The sequence below is a fragment of the Cnephaeus nilssonii genome (genome assembly GCF_951640355.1).
Source record: "Cnephaeus nilssonii genome assembly, chromosome: 13".
NCBI classification, from domain to species: Eukaryota; Metazoa; Chordata; class Mammalia; order Chiroptera; family Vespertilionidae; genus Cnephaeus; species Cnephaeus nilssonii.
The window spans coordinates 48,110,329-48,126,986 of record NC_137084.1 but is presented as its reverse complement, the minus strand read 5'-3'; the positions used below and the strand labels follow the sequence as shown (position 1 = coordinate 48,126,986).

The 16,658-nt window shown below is 48.8% G+C and overlaps 1 protein-coding gene across 1 annotated transcript in view; it reads left to right on the top strand.

Moving 5' to 3' along the window:
• The window catches only part of LOC307110147 (teneurin-4-like), a gene marked incomplete at its 3' end in the record, with an annotated part of 366,426 nt that overhangs the window by 144,885 nt on the left and 204,883 nt on the right, over positions 1-16,658 (top strand). The window contains exon 2 of the mRNA XM_079789177.1: positions 9,498-9,553. The remainder of the gene's footprint in view (positions 1-9,497; positions 9,554-16,658) is intronic.

Genomic DNA, 16,658 nt, shown 5'->3' with positions numbered 1-16,658 from the left:
TGTGCAGGAACCCTGCCTGGGGGCCTGGGCACTTCTTGTCGTTTTGCTGGGAAGGAAGCCAAGCTGTAGAGAGGGCAAAGGCCTGGCTTAGGGTCACAGGTCTTGTCAGGGTCAGAGGAGGGACCAGAGCCCATCTAGGCTGATGTCCATTTCCTGAAACACGTGATCCCTTCTCGGCTTACCTGGAGGCAGCCTTTCCCTGTGAAGGTGAATCTTTACATCGTCTTTTCTTGCACATTCCTACTCAGCAGTTTTCTTTGGAGAGCTTACCTCTCCTTCCTTTTTCTCAAAAGTATTTCAGTTTGTTTGTTTGTTTGTTTGTTTGTTTGTTTTAACAGTTCAGATTTTCTCCTAAGAGTTCAGACTCATCCCTTAGGGAACTTCACTGCTGAGTTTTCAGACCCCTTCTACACACCAGAAAAAGGAATCAAATTAATTGGCTATTTCCTGAAATCTCCATAGTAACCATTGGAATTAATCTAAATTCAGCTTTGACCCTGGAGATAGGGGAAAGGTCCAAGCTTGCAGTCTCATCATATTGATTATTCTTTCATTAAATATTGATTGAGCCTTTGTGTCAGGAATCAGGCTGAGCAGTGGGGATAACAAGATGATACAGTCCCTGTCCACCTGGGGCTTCTTTTCAAGACAGACAGTGAACAGGTAGTTCAGGGGTGCAAATTGTAACAGAAGAGCAGTGGATCCTATGAGGAGCTAACAGCCTCGGGTTCATCAGCAAAAGCCGTTCAAAGTATATGCCCATTAAGCTGAAACCCAGAAGGTAAATAAAAATGAGCTGGGGAAGTTCTAGACATCAGGGCAGCATGCATGTCAATACAGGAAATAGAAGAGAATAAGGAGAGAAGCAGACAGGGAGGTTAGAGGGACAGAGAGGGCCCAAAGAGGAAGACTGTATAAACTGATGGAGGGTTTGAATACATCTTGAGGACAGTGGAAAGCCACCAAACTTTTAACAGAAGAAAGACATGATCAGATAGTGCCTTTTAAGACCAGGCGTGGTGCAGGAGAAGGCTCAGGGGGATGCGAAGTGAGGTAGGGAAACTTGCCAAGAGAGTCTTGTCATGAGAGAAGATGGTCTTTTGGGCTCAGGTGTTATATGATTGGTAAGGACCTGGGGATGGATTTGAGAGCTCTTTATAAGGTGGACAAATGTACCAATGAGCAGGAAAAAGTCAAACCCAGAAAGGCTCCGCCTTCTTCCTGTCTCCCGAGTGTCCATAGGTAGGTGAGACCATGATCTCACCCGGCCAGACAGGCAGACCCTCCGTGGCTGTCATGCCCCCTTGATGCTCCGTGGCATCAGCCCTGTGTCTTCATTGCTTGGTGCCTGAAGTTGTGGGAAAATCTGAGCAGATACAGACAGAAGGGTGGAGCAAGCAGCACTGCCCCATCATTCCATTCTCTATGTCACTCAGGTCTTCTTTATTGAGAATTGACATGGTAAATCTAACTTCTGTGCTCCCTGCCATCCAAGAGTTCATGGTAGAGTTCCCCAAATAAATATGTGACAATGAAATGTGAGAAGTCTAGGATCACGAGCAGAGGTGACATGCAAAATATTTAACAACCTGGACGGCAGGTCACAGGCCTCTGTCATAATGCCTCAGGAGGAGCCGGGGGCCTTCCATGTGCCACACCTTAGCCTCTGGACTGTGGGGGCAGGGGACAGGGTCCTGAGAGGAGCTTAGGTCCTGGTGGGAGGCATCCAGGAGCTTGAGCAGTGACTACATAGCAACTGGTGTGGAAGTATTTCCATATTTTAGCCACAACACAACTGTCTGGTGTGGACCTGCTGATCTAGACTGGGAGTCTGGGAAGGCTTCCCAGAGGAAGTGACATTTGAGCTGAGATATGAAGGAAGGGCCTGCTCAACTGGGAGTAGTGGTAACAGAATCAGCTTGTGTAAATGCTCTGAAACAGTACAGACAGTGAGATGTTTGAGGAAATGAAAGGGGAGGTGCATATGGTGAGAGGAGACAGAGCTACCAGCAGGAGCCAGGCTCCCTGGGCCCTGGAGATGGGGGTGGGATCACATTTGCAGGATGCAGGGAGGCCATCTGGGAGGCCACTGAAGAGGCTCAGGTGGGAGATGACTGTGGCTTGGACTAAGGTAGTGCAGGAAGAGATGGTGAGAAGTGGCCAGGATTGGGAGAGTTAGAACCAGCAGAATTTGATGATGAGTTAATATGGGGATGAGTGAAGGGGTGGGGTGTCATGGGGTGGCCTAGCTTTCTAGTTTATGCTGCAAGTGGCATCACTCACTGAGATGGAGACCAGAAGAGGACCCTTTGGAGGTCAAGATTAGAGTTCATGGAGAGTTCATGGCTGACAGATCGGTCTCAGTGCCTAGACACCGTCTTCTAGTTCCTGCTCTAAGTAATTAGGGCAAGTCACTTTGCCCATCTGAGCCTCCTTGTCCTCAACTATAAAACTGGGGAAGTAACACCTGCTTTATAGGGTTGTTGTCAAGTTTATTATGAACCCGGATGGGAAGCACCTCACCCATCATAAGCAGGCAGTGACCATTGGCAGCCACTGGCAGCGGTTGATTTTAATTAAACATATATGCTCAGGAATCTTACAAGGTCCTGTTATAATGAGGCACATATGGTATATTTCCTCCTTCCCGAAATAAAATTCCGAGTCCATGACCGCGGTGGTGATGAGGACAATGATGAAGATGATGGTGGCAATGATGATTCTGTTTCCTCGGCTATTTGAAGCATATTAAGCATCTGCCTCCATCATTTGAGGAGCTGGTGTTGTGCAGGGGAAGGATCATTGGGCTCAGATTCAACTATTTGCGCTCCATTCCTGCCTCTGCAGCCTTGGGCAGGTCGTGGAATCTCTCTGAGCCTTAGTTTCTCCGGGTGTGAAGTGGGGGTGGTGATGATATTACCTCCCAGGATGGTTATACAATTCAAACTGAATGGCTTTGTGTGGAGTTAATGTAACGCCCATTGCCAGATGCATGGTTGTGCTTAAAAGTTACTGCTTCACTCTCTCTTATGTGACCCTAGTTCTTGTGCCTTAGGGAAGTGGAAAGTGGCATCAGGCCCTTCCCAGGGGGACCTCAGCCTCACTTCTGCCTTCTCCTGCTATCTCCTGTCCATCCCCTGTGGCCCAGCCAGGAAGGCAACACCACTTCCTTCACACATGCCCTCTCTCAGCTTGGAATTCCCTTGTCCTACCCTCTGCTGCTCAAATGCTTTCTGAGACTCCAGGACCCAAGCAAGTGCCACATTTTTCATGAAGCTTTTCTGATTCTGCAGAGGAGACTCCACACTCTGTCTCTTGTCCCCATAGCACTGTCCCTTGGCCCTCCTTTGGACACATCAAGCACTCAAGCTCTGGGGTACAGCACAGACCTGTGTCCTTGACTGTAGACCTCTTGGACCCACAAATTGCTATTACAATCTCATCACTACCCTCAAACCTGAACCTGGGTTCACACACAAAAATAACTTAACTGAATAGAATTGAATTAATTTGACTGATTGAGGCTGGGGCAACATCTCAGCAACCAGACCATGGCTCCAGACGAGGGCCTTGAAACAGCACAGGGATGGAAAGGCCTGAAGCAAAAAATGCTCTGGCCCAGCTAACTCATCCAGGTTTTGGGTGAATGGTTTTGTACTTGATGCCTGAGAGGACCCTTGTCAGGGCAGCTCCATGGTAGCCATGCTCACAACGGTAACTAGGCAACTGGAGTCATGCTGCTGTGAGGAGCTGGGCAGGGGCAACTAGCAACCTCATGAAAATGTCAGAGACCCTCCCATTTGACCTGGGTCAGCCTCAACTCCATGGCTCTCTCTGACCCAGCCTCACCCCTCCAGTCCATCTCATTGCAGTCAGAGTGATGGCTCTGAAGGACACACCTGGCCCTGTCATTTCCCAGCTTAAAACCCTTTGATGGATGAGCCCATTACTGGTACCTGGCCTATTAGGCCCTCCAGGCTCCTGCCCTGAATCCTTACTAATGCCCATGCTCCTTCTACTGCTTGCTCTTCTCAGAATGGGTCCACATTTCCTACCTCCTCCCATGGACCTTTCTGTTTTACAAACGCTGTGCTCATGAGTCCTGTTGGAAGTCTGTCTTACCCAGTCCCATCCTGGTAGACTTGACCTTTCCTGGCTGGATCCCACTGTAGATGACAGTCTCTCCCATCTCCTGCTCTCCCCTCATGCTACCTGTAACACATGGTACCTGTTTGTGCTGGGAGCATGTCTCATTCACCATCATTAGTAATGGAAATTATAAGAGTGGTGCATGCTGTTCTGACCTGACTTGCAGGCTCAGCTAGGTTTTTGAGAAATGCTGTTCCACAGAATTCTCATAACAGCCCTGGAAGGTGGGGATAAGGATCTCCATTCTGCAGATGAGGAAGCTCAGAGAGGTTAAGTCGCTTTCTCACTGTCACAAAGCTCATCGGAGTCAGAGCTGGGATTTGAATATGGGTCAGGCCCATGCCATTTCCATCTTCCTAGCCACCAATTCCATTCTGGGACTGACCCACAGGGGAGGCAGCCAGCAATGGCTTGTTGATGAAAGGATGAGCCTGAGGCTGCTGGGTGGAAAAGTTGATGCTGCAAGGAGAGCTGATCAGCTTGGTTTTTAAAAATTAAAAAGGCTCTCTCACATGGTTCCATGGGTCTTGTTGAAAAGAAGTGAGGAGATCATGCAACATTTTAGGTCATTATTGGACTTTCCATGTTTTTAGGTAAATAAATAAAACCCATCATTATCTCTGCTACACAGCATAGAAAACTACCTCTCTCTGAAAGCAACTTGAGTCTCCCTGACTGGGGTCAGCTTGGGTTGGGGGCCCCAAGGAGGACTCAGCCAGCCTTCCAAAGGCCAGTTAAGGCATTGGGATTTCACTCTTCCTCCGCCAAGCAGTGGTGGGTTGTTAGGTTGTTTGGGCCAAGACCCTGTGGCCAGAGGGCAGTTTCCTCATCCTAAATTGCTTCATACCATCCTGTTTTCACACACAAAAAAGAAATCTTACCCAGAGGGAGTGAGGAAGGAAAAATCTTGGACTCTGAAATACCCAGAAGAAAGCTAAAGTGAGCAGGTTTCGAGGACCTAGCAGCTGAAGTCCATGAAGCCAATATCTACTCACTGACAATGACCAAGCAGGAAACTACGTACCACGCCCCCTGGGAGAGCTCCTCCTTATTCAGACACCTGGTGGTAATAGACAGTCGCTTGGATCAATAGTTTCCTGAGATCAGTGTCCACATCTGAAGAGGAGGTACTTAGAACTCAAGAAGCATCTCCGAGCCCAGGGTTTCTGAGACCTCGTGGGCAGGGGCAGGAGGGACTTCCCGAAGGGAGGCATGTGCCTGTGCCCTCCCTTCTCCAGCCCTGCTCTGGGAGTCACTGGCGCCCTTCCCCTGCAGATCCTGACCCACTCAGGCCTAGAGTCTATCCAGATAGAGTAGGAAACCCAGCAGAACCTCAGTCCTCCTACTAGGTGGAGCCTGGAAGTTCAGGTACCTTTTTCCAGTTCCAGAGTAACTAGGGCTGACTAAGGACATCCGCCTCATTCCCAGTAAGTAGCCAGAGAAGCTTACTTAGTCAGGGGGTGGGGAGAATGGTTGGGCTTCTCTGAGGAGATGGTGATGAAGCTGAGAGGACTGGGCGGGGCGGGGGTGGAGGGTGGGAGGGAGGTGAATCTGGATTAGCCAGTAGAGGGAGAGCAGATAACTCCCCGTGGAGAAGGCACAGCACGCCCAGGACCTTGGGTTGGGAAGACTTGTGACTTATCTGAAGACCTGTAAGGAAGCCAGAGACTGAGGGAAGATGGATGTATTCAGAGACCCAAGTAGTGCCAAAAACTGGGTGCTAGATGCGGCCTGTCAGGCACAGGGGCACATGATGGACGTGATCTTCCATGGAATAGGCAGCTGTTAAAGGCGAGATGATCCCATTTGCACTTTAAAAGTCCTTTAGCTTCTGGGTGGTGAGAAAATTGGAGAGGAGGATGTGGGGAGAAGAGTTAGGATGTGCTGCAGTCCGGGTGAGAGATGGTGGTGGTGGCGGCAGTGGAGAGGGGTGAACGGGAGCAGGAGTAAGGTCTGCTTAGGAAGTGGGATGGAGAGGACTTGGTGGCTCGTTGTCTGTTTGTAGTGACATGCAGCGAGATGTCAAGGCAGGCAGGCTTCTGGTGGGGCCTCTACTAGACACTGGTGCCACTCACAGTGATTAAACATGCGGAAGAAAGCCGAAGGCAAGAATCAAGGCAAAAGACAAATGGCAAACCCTATGTACCAAACAAGAAAGAGACTAACTTCTGACTGAGAAATGGTGAAAGGACAGTGACCTTCAAGTTCCTAAAACAAGTAGTGCAAATGGCCATGAAACAGAAAAAGATATTCAACTGATATCGAAAACATGGAGATTAAAATATCTAGGCTCCATTTACCCATCACATTGGCAAAGGGAAGGAGAAGGAGAAGGAGAAGGAGAAGGAGAAGGAGGAGGAGGAGGAGGAGGAGGAGGAGGAGGAGGAGGAGGAGGAGGAGGAGAAGAAGAAGAAGAAGAAGAAGAAGAAGAAGAAGAAGAAGAAGAAGAAGAAGAAGAAGAAGGAGGCAGCTTGCTAATGCCTCATATTGATGAGAGCATGAGGAATTGGCATGTCGATATATTGCTGGTGGAAATATAAAGTGATACAGTATTTTGTGGGAGGCAGTTAATTTTTAAATGTTAAGCTGTATTATATATGCACAAATATTAGGGTTTCTTTACTGCTAGAGAAAAATTGGAAACAACCTATATGTCTATCAGTAGGGGATTAATTGTTTATCTATGTAACCACTTAAAAAACAGATTAAAATTAGTGTGTATAGTATGATCCCATTTGGTAAAGTATCTGGATGTGTTGTTTGTGAATGTCTGTGTGGGGGGTATTTATCCTAGGAGGTTTAGAAGGAAATATATCTAAAATCATATTGTGAGTGATTAAATACATTTATTGTATTTAATGTACTTGGGTAAGATGAAAAGATAATATTTTAAAAGAAGAGAAGACAATAACTGCAATATAACAGAAACTGTGATTAAAGTGTTATCAAAGGGCCAGGCTGGTGTTGCTCAGTGGATTGGGCATCCTCCCATGCACCAAGAGGTCACCAGTTCAATTCCCAGTCAGGGCACAGGCCCAGATACCAAGCTCAATCCTCAGTATGGGGTGTGCATGAGGCAGCCAATCAATGTTTCTCTCTCATCGATGTTTCTGTCTCTCTGTCCCTCTCCCTTCCTTTCTCTCTAAAAAAAAGAAAACATAAATAAACAAACAAATAACAACAACAAAAATATTAAAAAATAAAAATGTTACTGAACAGAACACAGGGGTGGGAGTGACAAATGCTAACTCGGGTGGCTGGAGAAGGCTTCCTGGAAGAGGTGTCATTGGATGGAGTATGAATAATCAGTTATGTTTGTTTGGTTTTTCTGTTTCTGCACATATTCAAGGAGACATGGGGGACTTGACAAAGGCAAAGCCTGAGCCAATTCTGCAGACCATTCCCTGTGTTTGCTCTCTGGTCATAAAAATGCCTGCCAATTAATTTTAAACCAGATGATAGGATGTGGAAGCTTAGAGCTCTAGAAAGACACCAGCAGCTTCGGCCAGTGTGCCATGCAGTCACTTTGCCACTTCCCCCTAGGCCCCTGACCCAGCTGGGCTCTTATCCTCATTGGCAGTGGCAGTGGCATTCCTGGACACTCTGCTATCAGCCCTGTCGATTTCCTGGGCTACTACCTTGGATCTTTGACTAAAGAATCACTTTCACTTCACATTTTCTAAACTTGGTTTTCGAAATTATGCAGCTTCTTACCAAAGTGCCCTTTTGGGAACTTAAATATGCATTGATACGATCTACGTACTTACTGTGTGGAAAACCCGGTGACCCGACAGAACAGAATGACCTGCCTGGATTGGGAAAAGGAGCTTAATTGGTGGCCTGATGCCACAGAATTGCAAATTTGGGGTTTGATGAGGACCGGAAGGGAAACTGAATACACTCTCAGAGCACAGGGTCAGGTGTGGGCTAGGGGGCCCACGTCCCAGTGCCTTCGGTTATTAGCGGTGTAACCTCAGGCAACTTGCTGGACATATAGTAAGTGTTAGTGACGTTGCTGTTTCAGCTCTGAGAGGTGACTTTGGCTCTAAGGTCTGGCTGCAGCATCGTGAGGGAGCTGAGACCATCCCTTCCAAGAGAAAGTAGGCACCACGGGAGCAGGGTGGTACAGGGCTGAGCCTTTACATTTCAAAAGTTACTTATTCTAATGAGCACCAAAAATATATATGTATTCACAGCCCCCAAACCCATGACTTCATAGACAGTTTATATAGAATTGTCGTGATTAAGAGTTCCTTTAAATGTGTTAGCAGCCATTTTGCAATTACGGAACCTTTCTTCATGGAGAGGTTAGGCTGCCTTTCACTGGACCGTAGAGAGAAGCGGGGAAGGAGTAAAGAGCTTCTGGAACTTTTTAAAAAGCCGTTAACAATAAAGTTAAGCAACAAAATGTGAATTGATTTGGAAAAATTAAATGACAGCAGAGGTAAGATAGCAATATAGCAAAAATTGTGAAAATGGTACCAAAACGACCGTGGCAGGCCATAGCTGGATCACTGAAACTCACGGAGCGGTAGTGTTCTCATCGGTATAATCTCCCAGGGTGGTCATGAGGATCGTGAGATAATGTCTGTAGATACTGTTGGCTCAATGGCTGTCACAGAGTAGGACTCAAATAGATGAGTTTCCTTCCCTTTTCAAGTTGAAAGTGACCTCTCAGATTGGCCAGCGTGGTTTCCTCATTTTCCAGATGAGGTACCTGAACTCCAATGGGGGAAAGACCAGCTGAGGGCTCCTGAGGTCACCTGCTCCTCACTGGGCTCAGGTGTGCACAGTGCCTGCCAGGGACCTGAAAAGTCTCAGGGAGACTGACAAAGGCATGGGAATACAAATGAGCCAATAATGCAGGCCACTGTGATGGGAGAGCCCTGGGGCAGGGAGCGGGGATTACTTTTCAGTATAGTGCACTGTCATAGCCTCTCTCGGCAAAATGGGAAACTATAGGTATGGAGAGAAGAAAAAAATTAGAAAAATACCCCAAAAAGTTAGGCATGAGTAAGGAGAGGTAGTGGCATTTTCCTCTGCTCTGTTTCTCCTGGTATTTAATGGTGTTTTGCGTTTTGACACCTGTGAAAAACAAAACTAACTGCCAGAATGATTGGAAGGCTGAGTTTTCTGTATCAAGAGTTGGGCACCATCAATTATCATACTTCATCTCTGATTATCTCACTTCATTTTTGAAATAATTCCTCCTTGTCCCTGATCATTAGCAATTTTCCCGTTTACCTGGGACCATAAGCAGTTGGTAACCAATATGAGGTATACACTGATGATGCATCTGAGTCCAGCAGTCTGCAGGGAGTCATTGTCATTGTCTTCTTGTTTTGCAGATGGAAACACTGAGACTCAGAGAGGGCTGGTGATCTCTGTGGCACTCGGTCAGCAGGTAAGTGATAATGCTGAAAGTGAGCCTGACACACGATACAGGTCCCCTCTCCAATCTCTGCAGCCCGTTGTCTCAATCTTGTGACTTTTCTGACTTGTGCAATTCAAGTCAGGAAGTAAGATGAGTTGTTTTGAGGCCTTTAGGTGTTATTTGCGCTTGCGGTTTCTGTTTGTTCCCACCGTCGAGTTGGAATGGTTAACAGGTGAGTCTGTGAAGGCCTCTCAGGCATTGCCTGGATCAGATGGGATCTGTCCCTGAGAATGGAAGAGCTCATTCGAACCTGGCCCATGTGCCTAGTGTGACATCATTGAACCTTTAATAGACCCAACTGGTGTGTCTAAAACAAAAAGCCCTGGACTAGGGGGTCAGGAGACCTGGGTTCCAGTCCCACCTTAAGCTGCTCTGTGACCTTGAACAAGCCACTTAACTCGTGGTGTCCCTTGCTTTTCATTCTTTCTTTTAAACTTTCCCCTCAGAATATCTGGTGCCAGCCTCTGTGCTGGGCATGGGGGATAACAAGATACATACTACACAGGCTTTGCCCTTGAGGCACGCATTGCCCAATTGATGAGCTCTTCCATTTCTTCATTACTGTCTCATTGTGAGAATTGCTAGCATCTGCTTTGGTGTTTACAATCAGTAGAACATTTTGCCATCTTCCCTGAAACTCTGTAAGATGAAAAAAGAGTTATTGCCATTTTGCAGAGGAGAAAATTATGGCTTAGAGAGTCGGCCAAGGCCACATAGTGAATAAGGGTTAGCATTGACCTTGACATCCAGAGCATTTGTTTCTGCCAAAAGCCACTGCTTCACCTGATGGCTTGAGCACTTGAGCAGGCATTTTAGTAACTCTGCCCTTCAGCAGGTGGTCAGTGTTGGGGTGATCAGCACCAGGAAAGCCCCCATGCCGGTGGAGGAATTCTTTTCTGCTAGGGGTACTCTCCGGTGTGTGGTGGGTTAGTCCAGAAAGCAATGTCTTTTCTGTCTGATAGTGAAGGCAGCCTTGGGCCCTGGGTAAGCTGATAACCAGAGGAAAACATGCAGGGGGCCCAGGGCCAGGGCCACCACCCCCAGGAGCTGGGATGCAGCATATCAGAGAGAATCTGCCTGGGGCCTGGATGCACACCCCCTTCTGCAATGACCCTACTGCTCTGCTGTGTCCCACCAAAGCTGAATGATCCCCGTAGCTTCTGCTGGGGCAGAGTTGCCTGGCCTCAGGCAAGACGCGGAGAATGATCTGGATCAGAGGCTGCACTGTTTGTTTGTGGGGATGACAAGTGCTTGAGCAGGAAGCTCTGGGGCTCCCCCAGAGGCTGGGACTTCAAAGCGTGCTGAACAACGTCAGGGACGAGGCCTGCTTTTTCTTTCCAGTATGTCTGTATGGCGTGGATTGTGGCCATCCGTGACGATGTACCCCCATGCGTGTCATGTGTGGGATGTGTAGGATTTGTGGGGAATATGTGTGTGCATGTGCGGTGTGTGTGGGAAGGGTGTGCATGTATGTGTGCATGTGTGTATTTAATCTCTAGGAAGCAATTCTTATTAAAAATTCAATTCTTATGAAAACACGGTGTAATTTTTCAACAGGACCCAGAAATGGGCTTTTAATAAGCATCATTAAACTCTTTGATTACAAGGGGAAGCCAGCCATTCTTTCATCCCGGCTTGGATCACACAGTTCTCCCTTGCCCTGTTCTGTGGGGTCAGATAAAAACTCCTACTATTCGTATTGGTCTCTCCCAAGCCCTTTCTCCCCCTTTCCTGCCCTCCCCAGCCCCGGCCCCCACGCGGGGCTTGTCTGATCTCGCCGCTCAGACCTGCACACAGACAGGGCTGGTGTCAGCACTGACAGATGATAGCTGCGGGCGTGCCTGGAGTCTGAGTGCCCTGTGTCTGCTGTTGTCCCAGCAGGAAACTTTAGGGTCTTTGTTCGGGAGGTGCTCCGAGCTGAGAGATCCGGGGCTCCTTCCTTTCCCCGAGGGTCACTTACCACCACCGCCACCCCTCAGGGCTGTGTGTGTGTGCAAACCCTTTCCTTTATGGATTGGGTTTCCCCTTGTCCGACAAGAGAGGAGGCGAGGCCCTGCTGAAAGGCAGGTTTCACTCTAGACTGAAAGCATCCCTTCAGGTCTCCTAAGGAAGCCGGTTCCCAGAGCGATTATCTTTCCTGAGCCCAGAGCGCGGTGAAAGGAAGCTAGGCGGGCTTAGCAACAGGCTTAGCAGGCGGTGCTACAAGAATGTTCCTTCGTGTAAGCAGGTCTGGGTTTGTGCAGTTTGGTTCTTCTCTGTGCACTGGCTCAGTTCTGGGCTGGTATGTTCTCATTTGCATGGCTCCTTCTCAGAGGTCCTGCATTCCTGAGGAGTGGAGTTCTGCCTGCCTCGCCCCTGTGCACCCCAGCACGGGGGTCCGGGACACGGGGCACAGGGCTGAGTGTGCAGGAGGGGCAGCCAGTGTTGGTGGTCTACACGGAAGCTGCTGGCTCCAGGCAGCATATTGCCCAGGTGTGGTACCCATGCCGTGTATCATATAACAGGTCTGAAGTTAAGTCCTAGCATGGCCTCTTAGTGCACCATACAACTCAGTTTCTCTGTGCCTTGGCCCTGGAGGGCCTGCCCTATTTGGAACACTCTGCCTAGATCTTGCCAGCGACTCCAGGGCAGTGCTGGCTCATTCCCCGCGGCTCCAGTCATTGGCTCAGAATTGGCGACAAACCAGATAAGCCACTAAACATCACAGTCCTGCCACACATCCCCAGTGGACATGCTCCCTTGACCTTGAGACCTATCCAGACAGACTGTCCAGGGCTGAGAACAAGAGCCATCAGCATCAGTTCTCCAAACATCCTTAGTCACAGCTTTAAAAGACATGTATTAAGCCCTACTCTGTGCAAGGCACTGTGGTAACTTCTTAGACATATTTTTCTAATTTTCATAGGCATTTTCCAGATGATATAGCTAAGTTTCAGAGAAGTCATCATGCCCCAGAATACATAAATAGTTCGTGAAAATGCCTGGATTTGAACCTGGTGTCTGGACTAGAAGCTTATAGCTTATGCTCTCCACCTCAATGAAGCATGTACCACACAGTGGTTGGCAAAAAAAAAAAATAAATAAGAAAGATGGTTGTCACTTAACAGCAATAGTTCTTTTAAAGATAATCTATAATAATAAAAGCATAATATGCTAATTAGACCGGGCGTCCTTCCGGACAACCTTCCAGACAAATCCAGGGCTGTGAGGGCTAAGGCAAGCCACCGCAGCTGTGAGGGCCGAGCCCCTTGCACGAATTTTTTGCATCAGGCCTCTAGTTATTAATAAAGCACTTACCATATGGCAGTGGTTCTCAACCTTTCTAATGCCATGACCCTTTAATACAGTTCCTCATGTTGTGGTGACCCCCAACCATAAAATTATTTTTGTTGCTACTTCATAACTGTAATGTTGCTACTGTTATGAATCGTAATGTAAATATCTGTCTTTTCTGATGGTCTTAGGCGACCCTGCTAGTGGTTCTCAACCTGTGGATCGCGACCCACAGGTTGAAAACCGCTGCTGTAGAGCCTAAGACCATCGGAAAACACAGATACTTACATTACGATTCATTAACAGTAGCAACATTACAGTTATGAAGTAGCAACGAAAATAATATTATGGTTGGGGGTCACCACAACATGAGGAACTGTATTAAAGGGTCATGGCATTAGAAAGGTTGAGAACCACTGCCATATGGCATCCTAATTGTCGGTTCTTCTGTGATCCTCTCCCACTGGATGGTGAGGTTCTTGAGGCAGAAACTGAAAGCCCCAGTCCCTTGCAGGGTGCAGGGTTTATAGCAACTGGTCAATAAATGTCTGAATGATTAACAATACAGGGGCAGGCAAAGTAGGTTTATAGTTGTTCATATGGAAGATAATCCAACAGTCCTATATAATAAAAGCCTAATATGCAAATTGTTTGACCGGGAGTTTGACTGGGAGTTCGACCGCTCGCTATGATGTGCGCTGACCACCAGGGGGCAGCACAGAACGTGGCAGGTGTCAGTGACATGGCACTGGCAACGGGTGGCAGTGAAGGCACTGCTGGCCCTGATGGGCCCTGACGAGAGCGGGACCATGGCGGGATGGTGGAGCAGGTGAGCGGACGGCTCCAGGCCAAGGCAGGTGCGAGTGGGGGCCCCGATCACCCCACTGATCGCCCCACAGATGGCAACCAGTGGCAACGGCGGGAGTAGGACTGCCGCCCAGCTCTCAGGCACTGAGGGAGCTGGGGGGGGGGTGGCAGGGCCCAGCCCTGATCTATTGCCCCACAGGCAGGATGGTGGAGCAGGTGATGGGTCAGCACCAGGCCATGGTGAGGTGCCAGGCAGGGCTGTGGGGCTGCAGGGCTGGGGGCATGAGCTGGGGCTGTGAGCCTGGGAGTGTGAGCTGTGGCCCGATCCCCACAGTACACCCTGAGGGACCCCACCCGTGCACGAATTTGTGCACTGGACCTCTAGTGAATAAATAATAATACAAGACTAATCTCTGTGTTTTGTGTACTCACAATTGTAAACCTACCTCTGCTCAGCCCTGTATGTGTTATTTTAAGTCTTTAATCCTGTAATATAGATACCATTGTAACCATTTTACACCAAAGAAAATAGAGGCTTGAAGAGTTTTGAGTAACTTGCCAGGGTACCTCGCTGGTAAGTGACAGAACCGGGAATGGAATCCGGGGTGACTGAGAGGAGAGTTCGGTATTCAACTGCGATGTCCTGCCCCATCCAGAGGCATTGGCCTCCCCCTTGGTCATAGCCTCAGTGATGCCAACATCCTTAAGCGAACTCCTGTCACTCAAATCCAGTGCCTGCTTACCCAGGGCTGAGTAAGGTTTCCACCAGAAGGAATGGAGCTAGAGAAGGCTGGGATGCCATAGCCATGCATGAAAGGCAGTAGGAAGAGTCACTAATGGAATTAACAAGAAAAGGGGCCCAGCCAGTGTGGTCAGTGGTTGAGCGTTCACCTATGAACCAGGAGGTCACCAGTTCGATTCCCATCAGGGCACATGCTCTCCATCCCCAATAGGGGGCATGCAGGAGGCAGCCGATCAGTGATGTTTCTCTCTCATCTATGTTTCTACATTTCTGGAGAGGCGACTCAATTTATAAGACACAAGCGGGGCAAAGTCAAGATCAAGCGGGACAATCTTTTGAGCTCTGTGGATAGCAGTGGTGAAGTGCTTCCATGGTGTTTTCTGGGGGTATTTCTCAGGCTTGGCAAGTATACTATCACTGGCTGATTGGCGGGTGAGGCCAGGGGAAAGCCTCAAGGGAGGGCCTTTCCTTCTAGTACCTCCCACAAGACCTCATGGACCAGTGACAGGTTTCATCATGTGGCGCTTCGCCTTATGCAAGACGAAGAAACGGTGCTCCATCCAGCCTCATTGCTGCAGGATAACTGACTCCTTATGACTTTGTCCAAAGGGTAGCAGGAGCACGTGCTTCTAGTGAACATTAAGCAACAGGGAGGCAGATGTGAACTGGGAGAGAGAGGGGCTTGGAGCGGCTGTGGGCTGTCTGGGCAGAGCTAGAATTCCCACCGCTGACTCCTGCTGGGGCTGGGACTGGGGCTGGGGTTCACTTCGTGTGGGTGCGGGCTGCATTCTAAGTCCCGGGGACTCCAGTAAGGACCGCCGGTGCCCTCATCTAAACGCCAGGACAGAAACAACTGCTTTCAGAGACCAGAAATGAACTCTCCTTACCCAAGGGAAAACTACACAGAATGAGGCCATGTCACGTGTCAGTTAGAACATTCCTGGATATGTCTTGGGGAGGGGTGGGGGGGAGGGTGTCTTGGAGCTTTGCTCTTCTAGAGACTGGCCCTGTGCATCCCAAAGGGAGTGGCAATCCTGGGCCTTGAGGCTGGACCTTGAAGGCACTTGCACTTTCCCTCACAGCAATGGTTTTAAACTGCTCGGTGGAGCTCTGGCGGTTTATTGGAATTCTCTCGGGCTTCCTTTGGAGACAGGCAGACAGTCCTCTGTTGCTCTCCGGCCCCCACCTTACTGATCCTCTTCTCTCCTTGTTGCCGAGTCTGATGTTTGGTCGGGACATGCTCCCATGGTCATGCTGATGGTTTAAAGCCAACATCTGGCCCCAGCCAGTTTGGCTCAGTGGATAGAGCATTGGCCTGTGGACTGAAGGGTCTCAGGTTTGATGACAGTCAAGGGCATGTAGCTGGGTTGCAGGCTTGATTCCCGGCCCCAGTTGGGGCGCATGCAGAAGGCAACCAATTGATGTGTCTCTCTCATACCCATGTTTCTCTCTCTGTGTCTCTTCCCCCACCTACCACTAAAAATCAATGGAAAAATAATCTTGGGTGAGGATTCATACCCAAAAAGAAATAGGAAAAAAAAAATAAAGCCAACATCTGTTCTCATTGACCATTGTGTCTGTTCTGATTGGTTGATGCCTGTGCCATATCAAGTGTTAGATATTTTGAATTTAACTCCTGCTTGCAAGCCTTCTTTTGCCCAGAGCCTGAAGCCACTGCCCTGTGCCTCCTGCATCTAAACACAGGCACACCCCGCGAGCAGCCTGCAGACCACTGCTGCACTGACCTAAAATGGTCCTGCTGCTTTTGAAAAGTGCTGGCTGTGCTTCTTCATCTCTCCTAGGGCTGCAGAGTCACCCGAATGTCACCAGCCCACGTGGCCACATGGGGCTTGGTGCTGTGTCTGTCCTTCCCACCGCCACCAGAGTGGAAGTCCTGGTTGTGCTGAGGTGGCAGACCGGGGAGCAGGGTTGGTGTTCTCTGCTGCATCCCCTGGCATGTCTCCTTAGCAAGCAGGCGCCATGCTTTATTGCCTGCCTGTGGACATGACTCCCAGGTTCTCTCAGCTGTGCTTTTATGAGCAAGCTATGCTCAGAATGAGCAGGTGAGCCAGCCTCTCTGGCAGGATTCCTTATGGGCATTTCTGTGTTTTTTCTTCCCCCTTTCTTAAAAATAAATAAAAATTTAAAAAAGCAATGGCAAAAGTCAGATAAAGGAAAGTGCATGCCCTAGGGACTCATGCAGACCAGAGTTTATACGCAGGCTCTGATTTGTGCTAGCTGTTTGACCTTGGG